The following is a 25,478-nucleotide window of genomic DNA, read 5'->3' on the forward strand; positions in this document are numbered from 1 at the left end:
TGGACAACACCTTCCAAAAGAAGTTTCAAATTAAGTGTGAAGGTCCTTTCAAGGTAGTGGAGTGTTTTTCGAATGGTACATATCAATTGGCTAACCTAGATGGGATTCTACATAAGTCAAGGGTAAGTGGATTGCGTCTTAAATTATATCATGCCAGGTTAATGATGGTGGAGCAAGATGAGCTGTTTGTGGAGAAAGTAATGTCTGTGAGGGATGAGCAGACCTGTGACGCGGCGAGTCTCATATCTCTTTTTGTTGCTGCTGATCATGAATGATCTAGCAGGCTAGGGGATGGGCAAATTATGTAAGGAGTTTTTTGGAGCAAGGGATTGCACATATGTACATACTCATGCATGGTGCATCGAATAAAGGATTACCCATTTTCCATGGGGCCCACATGTGTACAGGTAGGACAACATGTACATAATGCATCGATTTTCATCGTCAACAGTATCAGTGTGTTTTTTATATAATAAAGAGGAATTGGTAGCGCGTTGTCGTGCTGTGACACGTACATAGTGGGAACGCATGCTACAAGATCTATATTGTAACTTTTTAGATACATAATTATCTTTCCTATAATGTACATATGCATATTTAAATATAATAATAAGCCTTCTATCTCATCCTATTATTTTTCTCAAGGGTAACCTATCCTTACTTTACCATCAGAAAATACTATGGGAAAAGCTCAATAGCTCCGCCTCTTTAACTTGGGGCAAAAAGCATTGATTATTTATTTCTACTATCTCATTATCATCTCACACCCTAGCTAAATCATATATCTAGGGTAAAGTCCAATATATATATATTCTATGTATTTTTTATACTTTTCTTATATTTCTTTTTAAATAGCTACGAGGAGGGAATCAAATCGTAGTGGGACACTAGGTGGCATGATTTCAAAAATACACTTATTTTAATGCATTATTGCAAGCATGATTACAAAACTTTGTCAAAGAGCAATGTCATGCTTTCATATGGCATGAGGTGTCCTTGTGAATTAAATGAAAGTCTAGGCTAAGGAGACCACATGAAGACTTTTGCTTCCATAAATGGACCCTATTTTGATGAATTTTTTACACAAGGTTCCAATCCGAATTGGAAAACGATTTTAAAATGAAAATCGTAGCTAATGAGCTGAAGTTTTTGGGCTATCCTTGGAAGATCAACTCTAATCAAAGAAGGTGTTGTACTTGGCGTATCAATCAAAGGGGGGTGCTCCCCTCTTCTTCTCTCTGCATCAATAATGGTGCCGAAGGGTTTGTCAAGTAAGATGTGTTCTACATTGATGTTTTCTTGATTTCTTATTGTTTTCTTTTTCATCTCTAATCCCACATATATATATATATCTAATATTATCTCCTTAACCAAATCTATCTCTCTCACTCTTAGTAATTCATCCTCTCTACAAATTTTAAATTCTCTTTGCTACAGGTACATCTCTCCCCGCAGTATCCTTATTGTCTACGGGCAAGAATAGGGCTTGGGAGGGAAAATTCTCATCTCTTCACTTCTCTCATATCTACATTTCTCACATACTATCCTAGATGAATAACCCACATGATGATCATTTCTATCACTTTCACTCTGTACAATCTATTAGAATTAACGTATGGATTAGCCGTAAAATACACTTTCAACAACGTATAGTGTTTCTCTTTGGCCCTGAAAGGCTCAATGAAATACTTCTATCACCGGATCCCATCATACTACCTCTCATAGACTATAATTTTTCTTTTGATGTAAGCGTAGTTATCTTGCTATGAACCAAGAGGATTTGTACACACAATTAATCCCAATCACTAGACAAAATATATATATTATGGTAAGCACAAAACTACAATTCCAAAGAACAATTCGTAGCCTATTTGGTCAGCCAAGATTGAATGCCATTAACTCATCCATTAACCCTTTCATATTACCCATGATACGATATGACCATAGCCTTGATGTTTTCATCTTCGTATTGTTTTGACATTCTCTTTTGCGTTCTTTCTTTGTGTGTGTGAATGCAAGAGAGAAAGAGTGAGTCTTCTTTGATTGCACTTCTTTCCAAACCCTAGTCTTCATGGCATCTATGGTTTAACTCCTTCATATAGTTTTTGTTGAGTTCTCTCACAAACTCTCACAGCCATAAGCCCGGTGCTTTCCTGGCAAGACCGCAAATTTCTCGACATATTTTTGGTGAACCCGACGTGAATCTGCTAGGGTGAGAGTTTGTGGGTAACCATGGGTGATCATGTTGAGCAACAGGGTATGCATTTTGACCCAGCAACAATGCAAATGTTTCAAGCATTTGCAATGTTCATGCAACAACAACATGCTACTGAAAGAAGGGAGATTTCAACAACGAAGGCCATACAAGCGGTCGTCAACAGAATAATTCAGTTCAATGGCAACGATGTAACCAAGTACTTACGCGAGTATGTGAAGGAGATGGAGCTGCATCGCGTGTCAGAAGGTGAGATGATTCAAAGCTTTGAGCTAGTTGTTGCTCCAGAAATTAGGGAGCATGTTAGGGCAATTAAAGATGGGCATGGGAGAAATTGGGAAGAACTCAAAGTAGCTTTAAAGGAGGAATATTTCATGGAGGACTCGGAGAGAGTGACCAAAAGGACATTCTTAGAATGGGTAGTCAAGCCAAAGCAAGGACTATCAATAACATAGCTACTTAGGGAATTTGAGCGGCGCTATGCACAACTCACTAGGATAGAAAGGGCCACACTAGATGCAGAGAAGACAGATCTTTTCTTACAAGCTGCAGGTAAAGAGTTTCAAGAAAATTTGGAGCTTCTTCTTGAAGATAAAGATGCTGAGCAAGGACTAAAGACCGACTGGAATGAGGTTGAAGGTGCTGTCTCACTGCTTGCCAAACGACAAAGAAGAAGGGACAAGATGGTAGTAAACACTACAAGTCCTTCCACCTCAACTCTAGACAAAATGGTAAAGCCTACTTTAATCGCTCCTAAGTTTGATGAGTCCATGCTAGATGAGCTTGTGAAGGGAATGCGTGACTTGAAGGTGAAGTTTGCAAAGCTTGAAGAAAAAGGCCAACCATCAGGGCCACTTCCTAGGCAAAGACAACAGCCCAAAGAAGGGTTTGTTAATAGATGTATTTGGTGTGATAGTACAGACCATGTAAGAAGGGATTGTGATGATTTTAGTGATGCTTTGTCAAAATATGTTGTCTTTTTTAAGGATGGTAAAATCCACTTAAGAGAGATAGGTCTACCCTTGAGAACTAACTTTGGGAAGGGGGGAATGCAAACCTTAGTTGAAGATATGGCAACCAAGCATGCCACCTCTTTAGTTGAGGCAGCTACTTATGGAGTAAAAATTGAGCATTTTTGTGATGAAGAGATGAGTGACCATCATGGTCAAATTTGGCCAAATGTCATGCAATTAGCTAAAAAGGGAAAGCTTACAAATGAGATTCTACATGAAGCAGGTGATTGCATACGTCTAGAAACAGGATGGAATGATCCAGTGGACTCATTGTCAGTGCATGCCTGCATTACAAAATGCCAACAAAATGAGGCAATTGTAGAAGAGAAGCGCAGACGTGAGAATATTGATGAAAGACCATCAAAAAGAGCTTCTAGAACTGGGGGAAGAAGTGACTCAATTCTTTCTCAAACACCCTCAACAAAAGGAGCATCTCCACCTGAAATACTCATGGAGGAGTCTACAACAGGAAAGAAGAAAGAGCCAACAAAAGGTCAGACAAAAGGCCCAACTTATAAACTACAATCTGATATTGAGGTTGCTACAGATTTAAAGAAAGTCTTGGAGGAAAGGATCTTGAATAGCAAGATTGAGTTCACTCTGGGAGAAGCTCTTGGCATTGCAAAGCGTGAATTCCACGAGGAGATCATTGACATCATCAAGAGGAAGAGGCAAACCCTTGCTGAAGTTTCTCGTCCACAGGTTGAAGGGGAAACCTCGAAGACACAAGGGATGCAACTGCAAAATAAGGAGAATGATGGAGCTGTGGTAGGATGCTACCAATCTAGTGGGAGAGTGAAGCAAGTATATTTCTCAAATGATGATGAAGAAGTTGAAGATATTCCTAGGAGTTACTATTCACAAAGTCATTGGGCAAGGGCTACTACAGAAACTTTGGTCAAGGTAGGTGATCTTGAAGAGCCGTTTGTTGCCTTGAAAATTTCTCACAGCTTGTGTAAACCATGAAAGAAATCGTGACAACCTCAGAGAACATCCTCTACCAAAGGTGAGCAAAGAGTTTCATGATCATAGAGAAATGATGGGTTTTGGCCAAGTACCATTGTAAAGCGGGATTGCAGTGGTACAAAAAGAAAAAGGGTCTCGCCTGATCCAAAAATAGGTGAAGCTTTTTCAACGAGCTCCTTGGCAACAAAGAATGGATCAGTATGTTTTACAAAACTTGAAGATTTGAAGAGATGTGAGAGGCAATATGTGCATAATGCACAAATAGGCATGAAAAAGAGTGGGTTGCTAGAGCCTACTGAAAATGTTTCGGGTTTGTGTGAACAAGTTTCTTTTCGAGATACTATGGGTGAGCTTGATGCTATAATGGGGTCTAGTTTGCATCTTGAAAATGAAGTTGTGGAAGTTTGCATTATGGAAATGTATCAAGTAATAGAAGCCTTTAAAGAAAGCCAAATAGTTGGCCCAGAAGTCCATGTTGAAACTAAATACAAGAGTGTAGCAAAGAAGGTGAAACCAGTAGCTTAACCCTTACCACCCAACAACTGGGAAAAGATTGAGCAGGCTTCTTTACAACCAAGTTTGAGGAATCCTAAAAAGATCGGGCATACCTTCACAAAGGAGTCTTTTCAAGAGTTGCAGATTGGTTGCGAGGAGTTTCTAACACAGGAGAAGATGAAGTGCTTCAAGGAAATGCTTTCAAAGCATGGTAAGGATTTTGCATTTGAGCCACATGAGATAGGATGTGTTGATCTTTCTATTGTAGCTCCTATGGTAATTTTCACAATACCTTATGTGCCTTGGAATCTGCGGCCTATTCTGGTTCCAAAGGCTCATTCGCCAAAGTTAGTAGAGCTACTGAATGAGAAAATCAAAATGGGAATCTTGGAGCCTTCTTGTGCTCCATACTCAAACAAGTGGTTCACAGTTCCGAAGAAGAATGGTTCTCTACGCTTCATCCAACATATGAAACCAGTGAACAAGGTGACAATTAGAAATGTAGGTACAGGTCCAATTGTGGATGAGTTTGCAGAGGCATTTGTAGGGAGGGCAATCTACTCAATGGGGGATCTCTACTCATGTTATGATCAATTTCAGCTTGCAATCGAAAGCAGAGACTTGACAACCATGAGGACACCTTTGGGTTTGGTAAGGATGTGTACCTTGCCACAGGGAGCAACCAACTCGGTTGCACAAATGATGAATGGGATGAATAAGGTCTTACGTGACTTTATTCCTCAAATCACAATGCCTTTCATTGATGATTTGCCTATCAAAGGATATGAAGAAAGTGACAAAGATGAAGCTTTCGATCTCAAAGGATGTCGCAGGTTTGTGGTAAATCACATAAATGATTGTGATAAAAAATTTTCTAGGTTGGAAGAAGTGAATCTTACATTGTCAGGGAAAAAGTCTATGTTTGGTGTCAATGAAGTGCTTATTGTGGGGCACATGTGCGGGTCATATGGTAGGAAACCTTGTCCAACAAAGGTAGATTCCATCCAAAGAATGAAAGAAACATGCACTAGCATCACTGAGGTTAGAAGGTTTCTGGGAGAATGTGTCTTCTTGTTATTTGGATTCCACATTATGCACATGTAGATGATCCTCTTTATCAGCTGCTTAGAAAGAATCAGAAGTTTAAATGGACAGAAGCACATGTAAAATCCATGAAAAAGCTAAAGGATTTGCTCCAGTCAGCAACAACTTTGAGAAAGGTAGACTATGAGTGTCAAAGGCCAGTAATTGTGACAGTAGATACCAGTCCTACATGGATTGGATGGGCAATAGGGCAAGATGACAAAGGACACATGTATGTGGTAAGATTTGGAGCAAAGGTGCTAAGTGTTCGCCAAAGAAACTATCCATAGATAAAGAGAGAGTTATGGGGTATGGTTACAGCCTTGAAAAGTGGGAAAGAGTACCTAATTGGTGCATGTGTGGTTGTAGAAACAGATTGTCTACCACTTCTTGGGATGATTACAAGCTGCTCAACTCCAGACATTGCTATGTTGCGGTGGATTGCCTACATTAAGTCCTTAAATCCTGAGTTTAAGCACATTGCAGGTAAAGACAATACAGTGGCAAATATGCTATCAAGGGCAAGGTATGAAGATGAGTCACAAATGATTGACGAGGGAGATGATGTAGGCACAAAGTTCTATTCTATCTCTCATATCAAAGGTAACAATGTCTGCATGACTAATCTACTTGAATCATTTTTGAAAGAGCTTTATGAAGGTGATTGGCTTCTTATTGGAAGCTACTTGAGTACTCTAACAAAACAGGATGATTGGTCTGAACAAGAATTCAAGAGGATATGCAGGAAAGCATATGGGTACTTTTTGAGGGATGGTTACTTGTGGAAGCATCCTAAACAAAAGGGTGCTACACCACAAAGGGTTATATGTAAAAAAGAGACTCAAGTAAAGCTCATGCAAGAGTTTCATGAGAGTCTATGGGCTGGACACAGGGGTGTATGGGCAACCTTCTCCAAGTTGAAAGAAAAATACTAGTGGAAGGGTATGTATAAAGATGTATCTCAGTTTGTAGAGACATGTGTAACTTGTCAAGTGTATTCAAATGTTCGACATCGTGATGGATTGCACCCTACATATCCACTAGCCGTGCACTATAAATGGGTTGTGGATCTAGTCACAATGCCTTTAGGACTCTGGCAGATGAGATACTTGGTTCTTGCACGAGAGGACCTAACTAACCAGGTTGAAGGAAGAGCATTAAGAGCTAAGACCACAGAAGCTGTGTGCAAATTCCTTCTTGATGAGGTGATTTGCCGTTATGGTTGTGTGGGAAAAATCACTGCAGATTGAGGTGAACTGGATGCGGAAGAAGCAAGGGAGCTCCTTTCTAGATTAGGGATCAAGCTTTCTCTTACTACAGCTTACAACCCTGAAGGCAATGGAAAGAGTGAAAGAGGGCATCCTCCTATCATCAAAGCTTTGGCCAAGGCTTGCGAAGGAAGAGTTGGTGCGTTATTTCTTTGTGTGTGTGAATGCAAGAGAGAAAGAGCGAGTCTTCTTTGATTGCACTTCTTTCCAAACCCTAGTCTTCATGGAATCTATGGTTTAACTCCTTCATATAGTTTTTGTTGAGTTCTCTCACAAACTCTCACAGCCATAAGCCCGGTGCTTTCCTGGCAAGACCGCAAATTTCTCGACAACGTAAATCTTCTCAAGGAATCTATCCGCGGGCCGACGCCATGAGGTAAGCAGGTGCGTCAGATGGCATCTAGTGGCGTTTGGAGGTCGAATGGGGTCAATACATGCAGGTGGATCAGTACGGACACAACGTGGATGTTTTCTTGTGATAATTATGCAGAAAGGCCATCTTGAGGACTATATTTGGGGGCCGCTTCACATGGTTGCGGGATGCATTATTGGAAAAAGTTGAGTGCCAGGTGTGCAGATGGATGCAGCAGGGTGACAACTATGCACTGCGAGGCCACTTTTTGGCCTGTTTGTTCGGGGTCCGTTTGAGGTCAATTAAAATACCAAAGGTGCCCAAGTAATAAAGCTAAGTGTGAGAACTGATAAACTTGAGAGAAGACCAGAAAAAACGTGGAGAGAAGACGAGGATCAGCCACAACTGAATTTTTGCTGTTTTTGGAGCCTGTTTTGGCCATAAACTGGTCATCCGAGGTCGGATTTGAGCATTTTGACATTGTAGACTGGGGTTTTGGGTTGTTCCAGACGTGATAGCGCTGTCCATTTTTCCAAATTCCTCACTATTTTTTTGCTTTTTTGGCTGTGTAAGTTTCTCCTATGAGCGAAGCCTCTGCTGCAATTTGTGATTGTATATGGTATATTTTACCCATATTGTGTCAGCTATTTGCCCCATTGGTATTGGCACAAGCTCAATTGTATCTAAACTTCAAAAATATCCTCTTTTTAGCTAAGTTTTTTGGGTGTGTGTGTCTCTGTGTAGAGTGGGCAAATGGATAGTCTCTCTCCTCTCACTCCATCGATGTCTTCCCTCTCTCGGCCAGGTGGGTTGTGGAAGCCGAGTGGTGACCCATAGTGTGTGTGTGTATCATCCCAAGAGTGTGTGTCGGGTCATTATAGAGGTGTTGTGTGTATTTCCATCCTACTCACAGCGCATATTAAAAACAACACAATGGTGATCCGTTCGTCAATACGGCAATCCATAAAGCTTACCCACAACACATATGCATCGTGGACAATCTCTATAGCTTTTGGTATTGCCAACAGCTCGCGATTGTGTTGTTTATATGTCTGTGAGCGATTTTCAAGTCCTAAAATAGCACCATGGTGAGCCGTTTGGCAGTACGGCAAGCCATAGATCTTGCTTACAATGCATATGCATTGTGGGCAAGCTTTATGGTTTTCCGTATTGCCAAATGGCTCGCCATGGTGTTGTCTATATGTTTGCGAGCGATTTTCAAGCACTAAAATTACCTTGTGCTCCTAAAAACAACACAATGGTGATCCGTTTGGCAATCCGGCAAGCCATAAAGCTTGTACACAAGGCTGTATGGCTTGCCATATTGCCAACGGCTCGCCGTTGTGTTGTCTATATATCTGCGAGCGGTTTTCAGGCCATAAAATCGCTTCACAACTCTAAAAACAACACAATGATGAGCCGTTTGCCAAATTGAAAATCTATAGAGCTTGCCCACATCGCATATCCATTGTGGGCAAGCTGTATGGCTTGTCGTTTTGCTAAACGCCTCACCATTGTGTTGTTTTTATGTTAGGTTAGGTTAGGCTAGGTTTAGGTTATATGTTAGGTGAGATTATAGATTAGGTTAGAGCTATCGACAGCATAAATAGTCAAAAAAAATACAAACGGACTTCGAATATGACTCGTGTACTTCTAAAAACGCAAACGGACTTCGGTTAGGTTAGGTTATAGGTTAAGTAGATGTTATAAGCTAGGTTACATTAAGTTAAGTTAGGTATAGGTTTTAAATTAGGTTAGATTATAGGTTAGGCATAACAATTATAGGTTAGGTTAGAGCTAGCATCAAATTGATAGTAGAAAAAACGCAATTGGAATTCAAAGATGACTCTCTACTTCTAAAAATGCAAACGGACTTCGGTTAAATTAGGTTATAGGTTATGTAAATGTTATAAGATAGGTTACATTAAGTTAGGTTAGGTATAGGTTTAGGTTAGGTTAGATTATAGGTTAGGCATAACGATTATAGGTTAGGTTAGAGCTAGCATCAAATTAATAGTAGTAAAAATGCAATAGGACTTCCAAGATGACTCATGTACTTCTAAAAACGCAAATGGACTTCTCTTCGGTTAGGTAGATGTTATAAGTTACGTTACATTAAGTTAAGTTAGGTATATGTTAGTTTATAGGTTAGGCATAACGATTATAGGTTAGGTTACAACTATCGTCAAATTAATAGTAGATAAAATGCAATCGGACTTCGAAGATGACTCGTGTACTTCTAAAAACGCAAACGGACTTTGGTTAGGTTAGGTTATAGATCAGGTTTAGGTTATAAGTTAAGTTACATTAAGTTAGGTTAGGGTTATATTATAGGTTAGGTTAAAGCTAGCATCAAATTAATGGTAGAAAAAATGCAATCGGAATTCAAAAGTGCACACAGACTTCAAGAACCTTAATATATAGTCATTGACCAATATAAACAAGATTATTACCCTATGGTCCTAATCTCCATGCACCTCTAGATCCAGGTGTGCAGGGATCGAGCCTGGCTAGAGAATGTGAGGTTGTTAGAGCTAGCAGAAAATAGTTGAAAAAATGCAATCGAACTTCAAAAGTGCACATAGACTTCAAGAACTTTAATATATAGTCATTGATCAATAACGATGAGATTATTACCCTGTGGTCATAATCTTAGTGCACCTCTAAACCTAGGTGTGAGGGAATCGGGCCTGGCTAGAGAATGTGAGGTTGTTAAAGCTTGTCATGTACTTAGTAGTGTGTAGTTATAGCAACTAGATTTTTTGCATCATTGGTAGATAAAGTATCGATGATAGGATGGCATGTCCTTGTGCGCATTGCAAGCATCAGATCTTTCGAAAATGAAAAATCTACAACCAACACATACGCAATCACTGTCTCTTTCCGATAGAGCAAGTACAAGACTTACATTGTCGATCTCATGGTCTAGATTTTGAAGGTCAAAGTCCGAAAGTAGATATTGCTCCAACTTCATCCCAGAGAAGACGATTAGCCATCGACTGATGTCCTACCAGCCAATACCTAAAGCGGCATTTCAAGAAGTAGAGATGGAGCAGATATTGGACGCGTTCTTTGACATGGACTCCACGTAGCAAGCAAGTGTGTGAAGGATTGGATATTGAGCTCGAAGAGGTGATTCATGAACAAAACGCAAGACCGACTCCAACTTTAAGTTTAGATTTTGAGGTGGATGTCAGCATTGAGCAGTTGTGTGAACCTAGAGATGAGGTGTCAAATAGTGAAGCTGATGCAGAGAGCGACTAAGAAGTAGAGTTTGATGACAAATATGTAGAAGTACAGATTGAGATAGACATCTTTGGTGCATCAGATCTCGTAGAGGATGAGAGATTAACTAATAACTTTTGCTAGGAAACCTATTGTAAAGCTCTTTTTATTAGTCTACAATACACTTTAGATTTTGGTCATTTATATAGCAGTTTCATTGATTTGTTTCATTTGTATAGCAGTTTCGTTGATTTGCTATTTGTATTGATTAAGAATTTCTTACGTAAACTAACCTATATTGTGGGTGTTGTTTGTGTATGATCAGCCATGGCCAATGACAATGAGCCATACTCTCCTAGTTTTAGTTTTCCAGTCACTTCGGCCGGCATATCACCCGAGAAGATGGGCTTGTTTTTGTCTCAGTTCACACCAGAGTAGATCCCGATGTCACAGCACCTTTCGGGTGCAGGTACCTCTAGACCTACTATGCCCATGACTAGTGTGGTCCCTACACCGAGCGGCCCCACACCTCAATCTAGTGTGCCCCCTACGCCTAGGACTCATGTGCCCTCTACATCGATGGGTGGTTTATCCTTGAGGCGACATAGCCATCATTCTAGAGGCGATGGTTGCTCTGGTAGCGGTTCTACCGATGCGTCCACATCACCGAGAGAGCGTCCACCACTCTCTTTAGTAGATAGTTCACTGATGCGCACACCACGTACACCTTGGGGATCACAGGAGCATGATCCTAGCAAGGTGTGTAGGAGCAGGGATGGGGCTGTTGTAGCAGAAAGGGTGGGAAAGGAAATGCCATAGAGGATTCGACAGCTCTGTACGATTGATTTTGGTCACTTTCTGACGGAGATTTGGGAAAATCTCGATCTTGAGAGAAAGAATTACATCGTCGATGCCATTCAGAGAGAGTATAGGCCGGCAGAGGGATACGATCAGGTCTCGAACACCTGGACTTTGAGCGTGGCGAGGTCCACAATGTCACACTGTCGGTCAGAGGCCAAAGACAGGTTCAATGACGGTAGTCCCAAGCCGGCATGGTTGGACACAGAGGAGTGGATGGGGATTGCACGAGAGATACAAGACAATCCCAATAGATTTCAGTAGCAGAGAGATGCAGCCAAAGCATTTTTGGAGTCTGCTGGAGCGTCACATCTAGGGAGTGGAGGCTACGATATGCTTCAACATGAGTTTGTAATTATTATACATATGCTTTAAATTATTGATAATATATATGTTATTTGAACATTTATCTAATGATTAAACCATAATTTTGTAGGAAGTTGCCGTGAAGCGCCTTTTGACACGCCAAGAGGAGAAGTATGGGTACAAGCATGGACTTTTGGCCCTTTTGACCCAGTTGCAGGAAAAGGGAGAGGACGTCGATTGGGAGGCATTACCATGAGGGTCTTCTCACTCAGTGATTGTTTGCATATGTACAGTTTTGTAGTACTTATGTTTATGGTTTATGGTTATGTTTATGGTCTGGCACAAATGTTATGGTTAAGGTTTGACAATCAACTTAAGATTATGGTTTTGCTATGATAGTATGACAATCATCTGTTGGTTATGGTTATGGTTGTGCAAGGTTATGGTTATGGTTATTGTTTTGCTATGGTTATGGTTTTGCTATGGTTATGGTTATGGTTATGGTTTGTGGTTCAGGTGATGGTTATGGTTTTGCTATGATGGTATAGCAATCGTGTGATGGTTATGGCTATGGTTATGGTATGACAAGAAAGTTATGGTAATGGTTATGGTATGGCAAACAGGTTATATTTATGGTTTTATAGTTTTTGACTCATGTTTTAATTATGTTAACAAGTTATGTTATTCTTACAATTTTGCTAATTGCCATACACTGGCTCTTTAGCATGAGCTTGTAGGTGGAGTGCGGTTGCTTGTGTACTCTTCCTTTGGATACAGAGTGCTGTTTTCTTTTGCTGCAGTACATGCAGCATTAGTTACCAGCCGTCTCTCCCCAAATCTTTTTTACAGATTTTAGTCGTCAGTACAGGTGACGATATCACTGTCGGTAGGGCCAACGGAATGAGCGTCGGAATTCAATATATAAATACCGGTGCTTATTACGTTGAATATTTCGACACCTATTCAAAGGCCTATTTCGAAGCCAGCTATACTGACGCTACGATACCAGCGTCTCTTTCGAGGATTATTTCAGTGGTTTTTAGTTTAAAAATTAGCGCTATTTTGTCGGTATCTGCAATGACTTCTACGCGACGTCTTGTAGTGCCCCCACTCGCGTTGTCCCAATCATTCTAAAATGCTACACAATAGCATTGCCAATAAATCCCCTCACGCTGGCGTTTTGAAACGCCACTTGCAACAGCTTGTCCCACTCCCCTTGTCCTATTAGTTTTGAGATGCTCGCAACAACAACCCCCCCCCCCCCTACCCTCCTGCGTTTTGAAATGTTGTTTGCTAGCAGAGGAGTGGGAGAGCACTTGGCGACTTTTTTGGCAAACAACAACAAAGGTCCCCCCCCCCCCTTTTCTTCAATGACTAGCCCAACGTTGTAAAATGCTGTGGGTTGTGGGCATGGAAAAGCATAATAGGGGAGGATCTTGAAGTAGCCTCGGCTTGGTCGTAGCACTAGGTGTAAGGTGGCTTGGAAGCGGCAAGGAGATTTGACTTCAAGAGAGGGTGTTAAAGTTTTGGGAATGGGATTGTGTGGAGCCTTGGTTTGTTCAAGGGCTCCCACATGAAGATTGTAAAGCGGCTTGGGAGACAAGAAGGCAATTGGAGATTTTGAGGATCGGCATGGACATTTTTTGACTTGGGTGCACGAAGGAGGTGGGAATTGGGAAGCGGATTGGGAGAAGGTTCTCACAGTTCCAGCTCTTGCAACCTCAAAATGGCCTCCCCTTGCTCAAGCACCCGCGACAACAACGACCAAAAGAAACAAGTGGCTATGGATAATGGATTCTCAACCATCCATTAAGAGACCTATGAAAATGCACAATTCTCAAGGAACCCAAGAATTTCTTAGGCTTGAGTTTGTAAAGTCAAAAGAAAATGGCAGAGTTTGCTAGAGGACATTGGCAAAGGTCGATTAGACATGGGTGGGAGTACCAAAACTCAATTAGATGTCATGATACTCGTGAGGTACGACCACAATCATGATTGTGATTTGATGCTTTGTTTAGCTCTAGAGTTTGAATCCAAAGGCAAAAGCAGGAACTCACAGGAAGACAAGGATAAAGGAAAGCTAGACAGAGATTATGGCAATAAAGATTTGAGAGACGAGATTGGCATGGCACTCGTGGCGGTGGCCGCAGTGGCCTTCATGTCAGATTTCTATTCAAATAACAGGTGTCACCACTAGCTTCAGCCATATAGAGGTTTGTGAGTGGAAGAGAGGGGCAAGCAAGCACTGCTCTCTATAATTAATTTGGACACTTGTGTTGGATTTCAAGTTATTGGTGTTTGGACCCGTAGGGCGGAGTTCAATGCACATGCATCTGGTAGGGAACCAATCAAATGTCTAAAACACTATGGATAGGCTAGACAATTCATTTTTGTGGACAAGATGTGTTGCAATAGTTCATTATCTTTGAGTTTGACATTCTGGACGTGAGGTGTTTAGAGTTGACGAATGGGGATTATTGGATGTAGTATGGTCTACAATTCAAAGTCTCTACAAAGGCAACCGATGCACAAGATGGAATTACTTTGAGGTACAAAATTAAGGAGAGCAACACCGATGTGTATCCAGTATCTTGGTGGTGGTGAGGTGTCCATGGTAGCTTCTTTATCGACTTGGTCTCACTATTGATATCCACTATGAGCTACAAAGAGGGTGTTAAAGTTTAGGCATCTCAAGTGAACTGCCCAATGTGATCCCATTATCTAGTTAGTCTTTTAGGTATTTATTTTACTTATTTGTCACAGTCTTGGGTAGGGAAATTTACTAGTATTGTATATAAGCAACCCCTTGCCTCCATTGCATATTCATTTAGTTATTCACTGCTAAGGTTGGTTGGTTCAGGAGACTCTCTCTCTCTCTCTCTCTCTCTCTCTCTCTCTCTCTCTCTCTCTCTCTCTCTCTCTCTCTCTCTCTCTCTCTCTCTCTCTCTCTCTCTCTCTCTCTCTCTCGTGCTGCCGTTTTGAAATACCACCTTCAATAGCTTGTCCCGCTCCCCTTGTCATGTGCGTTTTGAGATGCTGGAAGCAACAATCCCCCCTGCCCTCCTGTGTTTGAAACGATGTCTGCCTGTAGAGGACTGAGAGAGCACTTGCACACTGTTTTGGTAACAGAGCTCTCCCCCCATTCTTCAATGACTAGCCCAATGTTTTAAAATGCTGTGGGTTGTGGGCATAGAGAAGAAAAGAATCAGAGGCAAGGATCTTGGAGTAGCCTCAACCGGCAATGAGATTTGACTTCAAGAGAGGGTGTTAAAGGTTTGGGAACGAGATTGTGTGAAGCCTTGATTTGTTCAAGGGCTCCCACATGAAGATTGGGAAGCGGCTTGGGAGACACGCAGGCAGTTACAGATTTTGAGGATCAGCACAGACATTTTTGGCTTGGGTACGGCAAAGGAGGTGGGAATTGTGAAGTGGCTTGGGACTCGTGCGGTCATACGTTGGAGTGCGAGAAGGTTCTTGGAGTTCCAGATCTTGGAACTTCAAAATGGCCTCCACTTGCTCGAGCACGGATGACAACAATGACCAAAAGGAACAAGTGGCAATGTATAATGAATCATCAACCATCCAGTAAGCGATCTATTCAACGACACAATTCTCAAGGAACCTGACAATTTCTATGGCTTGAGTTTGTGAAGTCAAAAGCAAATGGCACAGTTTGCTAGAGGACAGCAGGAAAGGTTAGTTGGAAACGGATGGAAGTACCAGTACTCAGTTAGCTGCCTCGATACTTGGGAGGTATGACCACACTCGTGATTGTGATTGGACGCTTTGCTTGGCTTTGGAGTTTAAATCCAAAGGCAAAAGCAAGAACTCATTAGAAAGACAAGGATAAAGGCAAGCTAGACAAAGATTAAGGTAATAAATGTTTGACAGAATAGATTGGCATGGCACTCGTGGCGGTGGCCACAGAGGCCTCGACGTCTTCTAGTCAAATGACAGGTGTTACCACTAGCTTCAGCCAGATAGAGGCTTGTGAGTGGAAGAGAGGGGCAAGCAAGCACTTCTCCTTATAATTAATTTGGACCCTTGTGTTGGAGTTCAAGCTATTGGTTTTTGAACCCGTAGGTCGGAGTTCAATGCACATGCATTTGGTAGGGAACCAATCAAACGTCTAAAACACTATGGATGGGCTAGTCAGTTCACTAAAGTTGTTGCTCAAATTATGGACATGATGTGTTCCAATAGTTCATTACTTTGAGTTTTATATTCTAAAGGTGAGGTGTTCATAGCTCACGAATGGGGATTATTGGACGTAGTCTGGTCTACAGTTCAAAGTTTCTACAAAGGAAACCGATGCTTAAGATGTCTCTACTTTCAGGTACAAAGTTGAGGAAAGCACCACCGACGTGTATCGAGTATCGTGGCTTGTGCTGGATGTCCATGGTAGCTTCTTCATCGACTTGGTCTCACTATCAGCTAGAGAGAGGGTGTTAAAGTTTAGGCATCTCAAGTGAACTGCCCAATGTGATCCCATTATTTAGTTTGGCTTTTAGGTGTTTATTTTACATATTTGTCAAAGTCTTGGGTAGGTCAATTTACTAGGCATCGCTTGCCCCTCTTTGCCACTCACAAACCTCTGTGGCTGAAACTAGTTGTGACGCTTGTCATTTGACTAGAAATTTGACGTTGTAGCCACTGTGGCCACCACCACGAGTGCCATGCTGATATCCTCTGTCAAATCTTTATTCCTATAATCTTTGTCTAGCCTGCCCTTGTCCTTGTCTATCTATGAGTTCCTGCTTCTCCTTTGGCTTCAAACTTTGGAGCCAAACGGCTGCTGCGGCACCACTCTCAGCCATAGAAGATATGCTAAAAAGGACGAATGAAATGATGAACAATATGCAAAAAGCACCTATGAAAGGACCAAGACAAGGGATATCCCCACAAGGACAACCAATTAGGCCACAAAAATGGTGTGCAATCAAGGGTAAATGGACCAACCACGAGACCCATGAGTGCTACTTCAGACCAAAGTATGATGGGAATGTTCCCTCAAATCACAATCATAACAAATATTATTGTACCTCGTGGGTACCAAGGCATCTAACTGTTTACTGGTACTACCATCCTTGTCCAATTGACCTTTGCTACTGCCCTCTAGTGCACTCCTTGAGATGCTTTTGAATTCATAAACTCAAGCTAAATGGATGGTTGATGATCAATTATGGATAGATTTTGGTTGTCTTTGGTCGATGTCGTCGTGCGTGCTCGAGCAAGGGGGTGCCTTGTTAAGATTGCAAAACATGGTATTTTGTACCTTCTCGCACTCCAATAAGCCACAAAAACTTCAAATTCCAAGCCACAAGAGCTCCAAGCTGATGCCGATCAACTTCATGGCCTACGCCAAATTGCTCCACACCCTCTAATTTCCCGCTCTTAAGCTCCAAACTGGTCGCCTCTCCCGAGCCGCAGGTTTGCCCGAAGCCACTCCCACGTACAATGCTTACTGCACCCTCTACTTCTATTGCCTTCTCCAAACTCCAAGTTGTCCCTCTCTTAAGGCCAAATTATGCGGCTTCATGTCCCAAACTCCTCCACAATACGCCTTTTCCAAGACACTTTGCAAGGCCCCTTTACGGGTTCCACTATCCTCATTCCCAAATTGATGCTCAAAGCTCACCTGTCCACTTTCACTTATCCCAAATCCAATCAAGAAATGAGAGGTTCCTTGATGCCCCCCCTCTAAGTGTCACCCTAAAGAAATTTTTGGGTGCCTTGAGGGTTTTGTCGCCAAGAGGAGGAGAATGAGGGGCGATAGTCAGCAAAGAAGGGGAGTCACAAAGGGACGGCCTTTCAAAAGCCTTTGTGCTGATGGGAAGGTCACAAAGCCACGCTACCCCAAATGTTTCAGAACGCAGTTGCTGGGTAGTGTACTGCTGGAGCTGCAAAGAGACACACAATGTCTCAAAACTCTCAGTATGGGGGATTTCATAAGCGGGCAGCGTTGCAGGGAGGGGTACTGTGTTTCAAAACTTTCACTGCAGGGTGGTTACGATGCTTGTGGGCTTGTGGGGTGCAAAGGAGCAATGTCGGCAGGGAAGAAAGCGTAGCATTTTAGAACACCGGGAGCAGAGGGAGGGAAAGATGGACTCCGGCAAGCAAAGGGGGGAACTCCTCAACGCTTCTCTCCTCTGGATGCTCTTCCATGCCAAGACTTTCAAGGAGCACAAACCTCTGATACCATGTCAAAATCGACAATGCAGAAGTGTAATTACCAAGGGGTGTGAGCACGAGAGAGAGAGAGAGAGAGAGAGAGAGAGAGAGAGAGAGAGAGAGAGAGAGAGAGAGAGAGAGAGTCTCCTGAACCAATCATCCTTGGCAATGAATAACTGCATGAATGGGAACATTGGAGGTAGTGTTGTCTACAGCTCAAAGTTTCTACAAAGGCAACCGATGCTCAAGATGGCATTGCTTTCAGGTACAAAGTTGAGTAGAGCAACACCAAGGTGTATCCAGTATCCCCGCCAGTGCTGGGGTGCCCATGGTAGCTTCTTCATGGACTTGGTCTCACTATTGATGTCCACTCTGAGCTGAAGAGAGGGTGTCAAATTTTAGGCATCTCAAGTGAACAACCCAATGTGATCCCATTATTTAGTTTGGCTTTTAGGTATTTATTTTTCTTATTTGTCAAAGTCTTGGGTAGGGAAATTTACTAGGATTGTTATATAAGCAATCCATTGCCTCCATTGTATACATATTCATTTATTCATTGCTAAGGTTGATTGGTTCAGGAGATCAGGAGACTCTCTCTCTCACTCTCTTGTGCTCACTCCACTTGTTCTCTACGCTTTTGCATCGTCAACTTTGACATGGTATCAAAGCTTCTGGGTGGAGCTTAGTGCTTGAAACCCTTGACATGGAGGAGCATCTCTCAAAGAAGAGATCCCTGTGAGAAGAAGAGTGTGACCCATTATTGCCAGCACCTTCACCCCTCACCATCTCGTGTAGCATTGTAGGAACGCAGTCGGCACTTCACTAAGTTCCCTCGCTAGCGTTTTCAAAACGCTTCCCCGCGACAACTGTCCCCCTCTCTCGCCAACGGAGCATTTTGAAACACTGCTGTCCAAAGGCAACCTCCCCTTGGCGACAGATTTCCCTCGTGCATTTTGAAACGTCGGCAGTCATCAGGTTCCCCCCCCCCCCCCACCCCCCCTTGTCCATTATGCTTTGAGACTCTCTGTTGACGCTGCCATTTCCCCCCCTTCCCCCCCTCCCCCCGCCCCAATTAGCAGATCTTGCAACTTAAATATGTCCCTACCTTGCTCGAGGTGCCATGACATCGACCAAATAAAACCAAAAGCGATTGGATAACGGATCGTCAACCATCCATTTAGTGGGCCTATGCATCGGCTCAGTTATCAAGGAACCCAACAAATTGTTTGGCTTGAGTTTGTATAATCAAAAGAAAATAGTAGATTTCTCTAGAGGACAAAGACAAAGCCCAGTACGACAAGGATGGCAGTACCTGTACTCAATTAGCTGCCTCGGTACCCAAGAGGTATGACCACAGTCATGATTGTGATATGATGCTTTGTTTGGCTCCAGAGTTTGAAGCCAAATCCAAAATCAAGAACTCACAGTTAGACAACGACAAGCAAAGCTAAACAAAGATTACGGTAATAAACATTTGATAGAGGAGATCAGCATGGAACTCGTGATGGTGGCCCCAGTGTCGTCAACGTCATATTTCAAGTCAAATGACAGGTGTCACCACTAGCTTCATCCAAAGAGAGGCTTGTGAGTGATAGAGAGGAGCAAGCAAGCAGTGCTCCCTATAATTAATTTGGACGCTTGTGTTGGAGTTCAAGTTATTGGTGTTTGGACCCGTAGGTCGAAGCTAAATGCACATGCATTTGGTAGGTAACCAATCAGACATCTAAAACACTATGGATGGGCTAGCCAGTTCATTGTTGTTGGTCAGATTATGGACAGGATGTCTTCCAACAATTCAATATTTGGAGTTTTATATTTGGACGTAATGTGTTTATAGTTCATGAATGGGGATTATTGGATGTAGTATGGTCTACAGTTCAAAGTTTCTACAAAGGCAAGTGATGCTCAATATGTCATTACTTTCAAGTACAAAGTTGGGGAGAGCAAGGTGCTGGGGTGTCCATGGTAGCTTCTTCGTCGACTTGCTCTCAGTATTGATCTCCACTATGAGTGGGTGTTAAAGTTTAGGAATCTCAAGTGAACTTTTCAATGTGATCCCATTATTTAATTTGTCTTTTGGGTATTTTTTAAACTTATTTGTCAAAGTCTTGGGCAGGGCAATTTACTAGTATTGCTATATAAGCAACCCCTTGCCTCCATTATATATTCATTAAGTTATTCATTGCTAAGGTTGATTGGTTCATTTCATCTCTCTCTCTCTCTCTCTCTCTCTCTCTCTCTCTCTCTCTCTCTCTCTCTCTCTCTCTCTCTCTCTCTCTCTCTCTCTCTCTCTCTCTCTCTCCCCCTTGATTTCTACGCTTCCGCATCATCGAATTTTGACATGGTATCAGAGTGGTGTCAACATTGAAGCCATTGGCATGGAGGAGCAGACTTAAAGAGGGGCAAAAGAGTAGGTCTTGTCATCGGCATTTCTCCCCCCCAAACTGTCGATGTCCGAAGCATTCTTAAAAGTTGTTCAATAGCATCGCCAAAAAATCCCCTTGTGGTGGAATTTTGAAATGCCACCCGCGATAGCTTGTCCCGCTCCTCCTGTACCGTGAATTTTGAGACACCGACAGCAACAAGCCCCCCCCTTCCCTCCTATGTTTTGAAACGATGTCTGCCAATATAGGAGTGAGAGAGCGCTTGGCGACTGTTTCGGCAATTGAGTCCCCCCCCCCCCCCCCCCCCCCTTTTCTTCAATGACTAGCCCAACGTTTTAAAACGTTGTGGGCCATGGGCATAGAGACGTAAAGCATCAAAGGCAAGGATCTTGAAGTAGCCTCGGCTTGGTAGTAGCAATAGGTGTAAAGTGGCAAGGATATTCGACTTCAAGAGAGGGTGTTAAAGATTTGGGAACGGGATTGTGTGGAGCCTCCATTTGTTCAAGGTCTCCCACATGAAGATTGTGAAGCGGCTTGGGAAACAGGTAGGCAATTACAGATTTTGAGGATCGGCACGGACATTTTTTGGTTTGGGTGCGGCAAAGGAGATGGGAATTATGAAGCGGATTGGGACTCATGCGGTCATACCTTGGAGTGTGAGAAGGTTCTGAGAGTTCCTTATCTTGCAACTTCAAAATGGCCTCCCGTTGCTCAAGCACCTGCGACAACAACGACCAAAAGCAACAAGTGGCTATGGATAATGAATCATCAACCATCCATTAAGTGACCTATGCAAAGGCACAGTCCTCAAGGAACCCAACAATTTCTTTTACTCGAGTTTGTGAAGTCAGAAGAAAATGGTAGAGTTTGCTAGGGGACAGCGGCAAAGGTCAGATAGACACAGATGGGAGTACTAGTACTCAGTTAGCTTCCTTGATACATGTGTCGTTCCATAGCTCATACATAGTGTGAAATAAAAACAGTCACCTAACTTTTGACACTTCTTGGTGCATGCAAATAAAAGCAATCATGTACATATTGTGATATATGTTGAAGCAGCTACTGCGGTCGCTATCATGTACATACCTATCTGGGGAGTCGTGACCCTAGATGTGGTGCATTTGCATGCTTTTCCACTTGATAAAATCCCTATTTTGGTTTTATGATGTACATACTTCAAGTGTTTCATGCTGGCACACTCATCTACCTATAAAGAGTGATGTGGACAGATAATAGGTGCCGTTGCAAAATTTCATGGAAAGGGACTCAAAATGATATATTGATGGAAAATGATACATACTTCAAGTGTTTCATGGTGGCACACTCATCTGGCCTATAAAGAGTGATGTGGACAAAAATTGCCAAAAATAGCAGCTAATAGGTGCCGTTTGGGAAGAGAATGGGGTCTAGGAGGGTCTCCTTAGGCAGTTTAAGGAATTCAAACCTTTAGTATTAATAAAGTCATCTAAGGACAACTTTGAATTCAAAGAGGCAAAAGAAAAATAGCTAGTTTATTTGAACTCAATTTTTCTCCTCAAAATGGAATATAAAATCTAGCGGGTAAAACCATATCATGCAGCATATCTATGGAAAAAGCTCGATAAGTAGATTGCAAATTTGTGATCTCTGCTCAAATCGGAGATCATGTGTGGGAGTTATGGAAGTCCAAAAAAACATAAAATTGTCAACCTTCTTTTTTGTTGTGGGGAGTTCATCCTTTGACCACTCTTACACGCCCACCATTCTTGCACTTATGGGGTATACCTATTTGTCAACATTTTAATCACCTCCATAATATCATCGCAAATAAAGAGGTACACTTAGACACCATCTTCTTCTTAATGTTTAGAATTGTTACTTTTCTATACTTCAAGCCATAATGTGGTTGTAATCCACAGAAGTAACTTTATAAATACGGAGCTATGCACGTATGAAGATTATAGATATCAATGAAATATGAAAATTAAATGAATAAAATTGTGGTGAAAAAATTCTCATATATAGGTTGGAATATGAGTCAGATCTCACCTTTTCAGCCATAGAAAAGTTTATCTTACTCCAAAAGGGGAAACCGTCACCTAGTGTAAGGTGACCACAAGCTTTTGTGAATTCACCATTTGTGTAGGGAGATGAAATAAGGCTCAAAATGAGTTTACTTGAGCTCTACTAATTGCTCTTGAAATGGATTTTTTACATTGACATAGACTGAAATCTTTATTGTAAAAAATATACCTTTTATTAGAATGATGAGAAGTAACTAACTAAGATGTCCAATTAAAGACTCTAATTGACAAGAAATGTGGTTAGATTATGAGGTGCAAGGACTCATTATATACCATTATAGAAAGATGAGAAGTAACTAACTAAGATGCCCAATTAAAGACTCTAATTGACAAGAAATGTGGCTAGATTATGAGGTGCAAGGATTCATTATATACCATATTCAGCAAGAAATTTCACTTATTGAGCAATTGTACTAAATAGAATGCAAGAGACTTCCTGTACACTAATGACAAGATGGAAAAGTGCTCAATTAGAGAGCTAAATAGGGAGTTTACAAACACTAAAAACGTGCCCTAAGCAGACAGATTTATTAGAAATGATGAGGACCTAATAAGTTCTTGTTTATTCGAGATATGACTAAAATTAATGGATCACTAGATTTTCATGAACAAATTTCAGAATCATGTGTTGACTAGGAAATAGATTAGTGTCAGGTAGAGCTACTAATTAGGATCTAATGTGTGAGGCAAAAGTATTAATCACCATAAGGCTCTAATATCAGTGTCATGTAGATACTACATAGTATTTAATGTGTGATTGGAAAGTATCAATCACCTAAGGATCCATTACCCATTTTTTTACTAGGGGAGATTACTAAGAGTAGCATTCATGGTGTGTGTGTGTGTGTGTCTGTCTGTTTGTAATCAAAGAGGGACAAACATGCATACTCAAAATAATCTTTTGATCATGCATGATAAAAAAATATTTTATTAGGCTTCTTTATAGGCATATATCACAAGGTTCTTGCCTCACACATGCTTTTTTTGTAAACACGACCTTCTTGCATTCATAATGTTTCGTTTGTTAGTGCACTTACATCTTGCTATGTATGTAGCTCATCATACGGGTTTTTCCACACATCCTATTTGTCATGGTATGTGACTGAAGAAAGTTTTCAATCCATTATACTCATATCATGAATGTGTAGTAAAAAGTCTAGAGTCATATGACACAAACCATTTCCAACAATATCCACAAAGAGTTTAAAAAGGAAAGTCCTCTTATAGTACGAGAGAGCTCTAAAAAGAAATAAATTTTTTTGAAGATTTTTAGACCCATTGACTTGGGTTAACCTTAATTTGAGCTAATTTCACTCCCCACTTTGAGATTCTATGTCCAAAAAGAGAGAGTTTTCTTCAAAAATTTCTCAATATTCTTACTAGCTTCTTTCTCACTTAGATTTTAAAGACATCCTATATCTAAAGAGAATCCTTAGGTGGTGGTTTTCTTTGATCTTTAAGAACATTGTCATATCCTCAAGGAAATTTCGTAGAATTTTATGAAGTCCATCATCCCGTGAGCATAGATACAGCATTAGTGAAAAACCAAATGGCACGATTAGAAACTTATAGAGATCAAAATATATTTTGATAGTTTCCTCAAGAATGTCCACTACTTGGACACAAATTTAATAGTTACACTTTTAGGGTCAATTTGGTTAAAACTTTTAATACACTCAAAATAAAATCTATATTTGTGATTAATAACTCATTCTTGATATTTATCCTTTCAATGGCTCTATAGTCAATGTACATTCTCCAAGATCCATCCTTGAACTCTTGTATTGGATGAATGAAATTAGATATATTGAGAAAATAGGATGGATCAATCTCGTCTTGTTCAAGAATATCCTCTTAAGTAGTCTTCTTCACTTGGTGCATAATATTCTCTTGCAATGCTATATTGTACCTAATGATTAGATTTCTTTTTTTGAGCTCCCAACAATATTAAGATCAATATGCAATGATTACTCTACTTTGGAGGAGCTACCCAAAATTAATCTCAAGAAAACTAATGCTACTAAAAATCTCATATTTCCTATTATAATTTATTAGAATCAAAGGATTCTTATTACCATTTTTCTCTATAAATACCAGGACAATCTAGTAAAAAAAACTAATTTTTCATTTCTAGGTAGGTTCAATGATGATGCAGGAGGCATTTTTCTTTCTTTACCTTTTATGTACAAAGCAGCGTGGATCCCTTTTCTAGTGTGGTATTCTTATTGTATCCATATTCTAGAATGATCTTCTTATACATGGGTTACTGCAGGTAAGAAATATTTTTGTTAAATCTTTATTGATCCTTGGTATATAAAGTGCATCAATAGCTATAAGAGACCATGGGTGGTCAATCATCAAGCTTTGGGTGAGAAACTCAACATCGCCCTCTACCACCAAATAAAGAGAAAGGAATAGATTCACACTATAAAGGGATGAACCCAATTCCTTACTCACCCTAATCCACTAACTCATATAGTGAAAAACCTAACTAGTTTCTTGACTAGCTTTTCTTGCCCTTTTGCACATATAGGAATGGTCTACACAAGCGGATGACCTCCTTTTCACCCAATAAAAAAGGAAAGAGACTTAAGAAACTTTTATCCTCAAATATTCATCTAGCTAGTCTTGCTTTCATTTTTTTCTACTTAGAACTCCCCAACCATAACCAAGCTTTGATACCATGAAAAGAGACAAAAGGGAATTTAGAGCCAAGTTAGGAGGAAAGAGAATGAAAAAACTTATACTCAAAAACTTTTGTAGTTAGTCTTGCTTGCACGTTTCTATTCACATCTTCCCAAACTCAACCTAGAGAGTGAAACCATTCAAAGATATAAAGATGCATGCATAGAGATAGCTAGCACACATTGCCTTTCTACACTCTATACAAGCATGATTTTGTTTACATCCATGAAGTCCTAAAGAGTAAAATTAAATCTCCCAAAGACTTTGGGGTGACCTGCATCATTCTATAAAAGCATGTCATGGAACATAGGGCATTAAATGAGATCTTAAAATAAGTTTTCCACATGGGCTCCATTAATACTTTTTTGTTGGATTCTTTGTAAACATTTTGTGT

General features: G+C 41.0%; 1 protein-coding gene across 4 annotated transcripts in view; it reads right to left on the reverse strand.

Annotated features, from left to right (window-relative positions):
* Positions 1-25,478, reverse strand: part of LOC147449450 (uncharacterized) — a 279,835-nt gene that overhangs the window by 219,923 nt on the left and 34,434 nt on the right. The window contains exon 4 of one of the 4 annotated variants that reach the window (XM_086521898.1): positions 20,925-21,055. The exons of the other annotated variants lie outside the window; for them this stretch is intronic. The gene's annotated coding sequence lies outside the window, so the exon portion shown is untranslated. Of the gene's footprint in view, positions 1-20,924; positions 21,056-25,478 lie in introns of those variants that run through there. 4 annotated transcript variants of the gene reach the window in all.

The sequence above is a fragment of the Adiantum capillus-veneris genome, chromosome 10 (genome assembly GCF_014529385.1).
Source record: "Adiantum capillus-veneris isolate H3 chromosome 10, ASM1452938v2, whole genome shotgun sequence".
NCBI lineage: Eukaryota > Viridiplantae > Streptophyta > Polypodiopsida > Polypodiales > Pteridaceae > Adiantum > Adiantum capillus-veneris.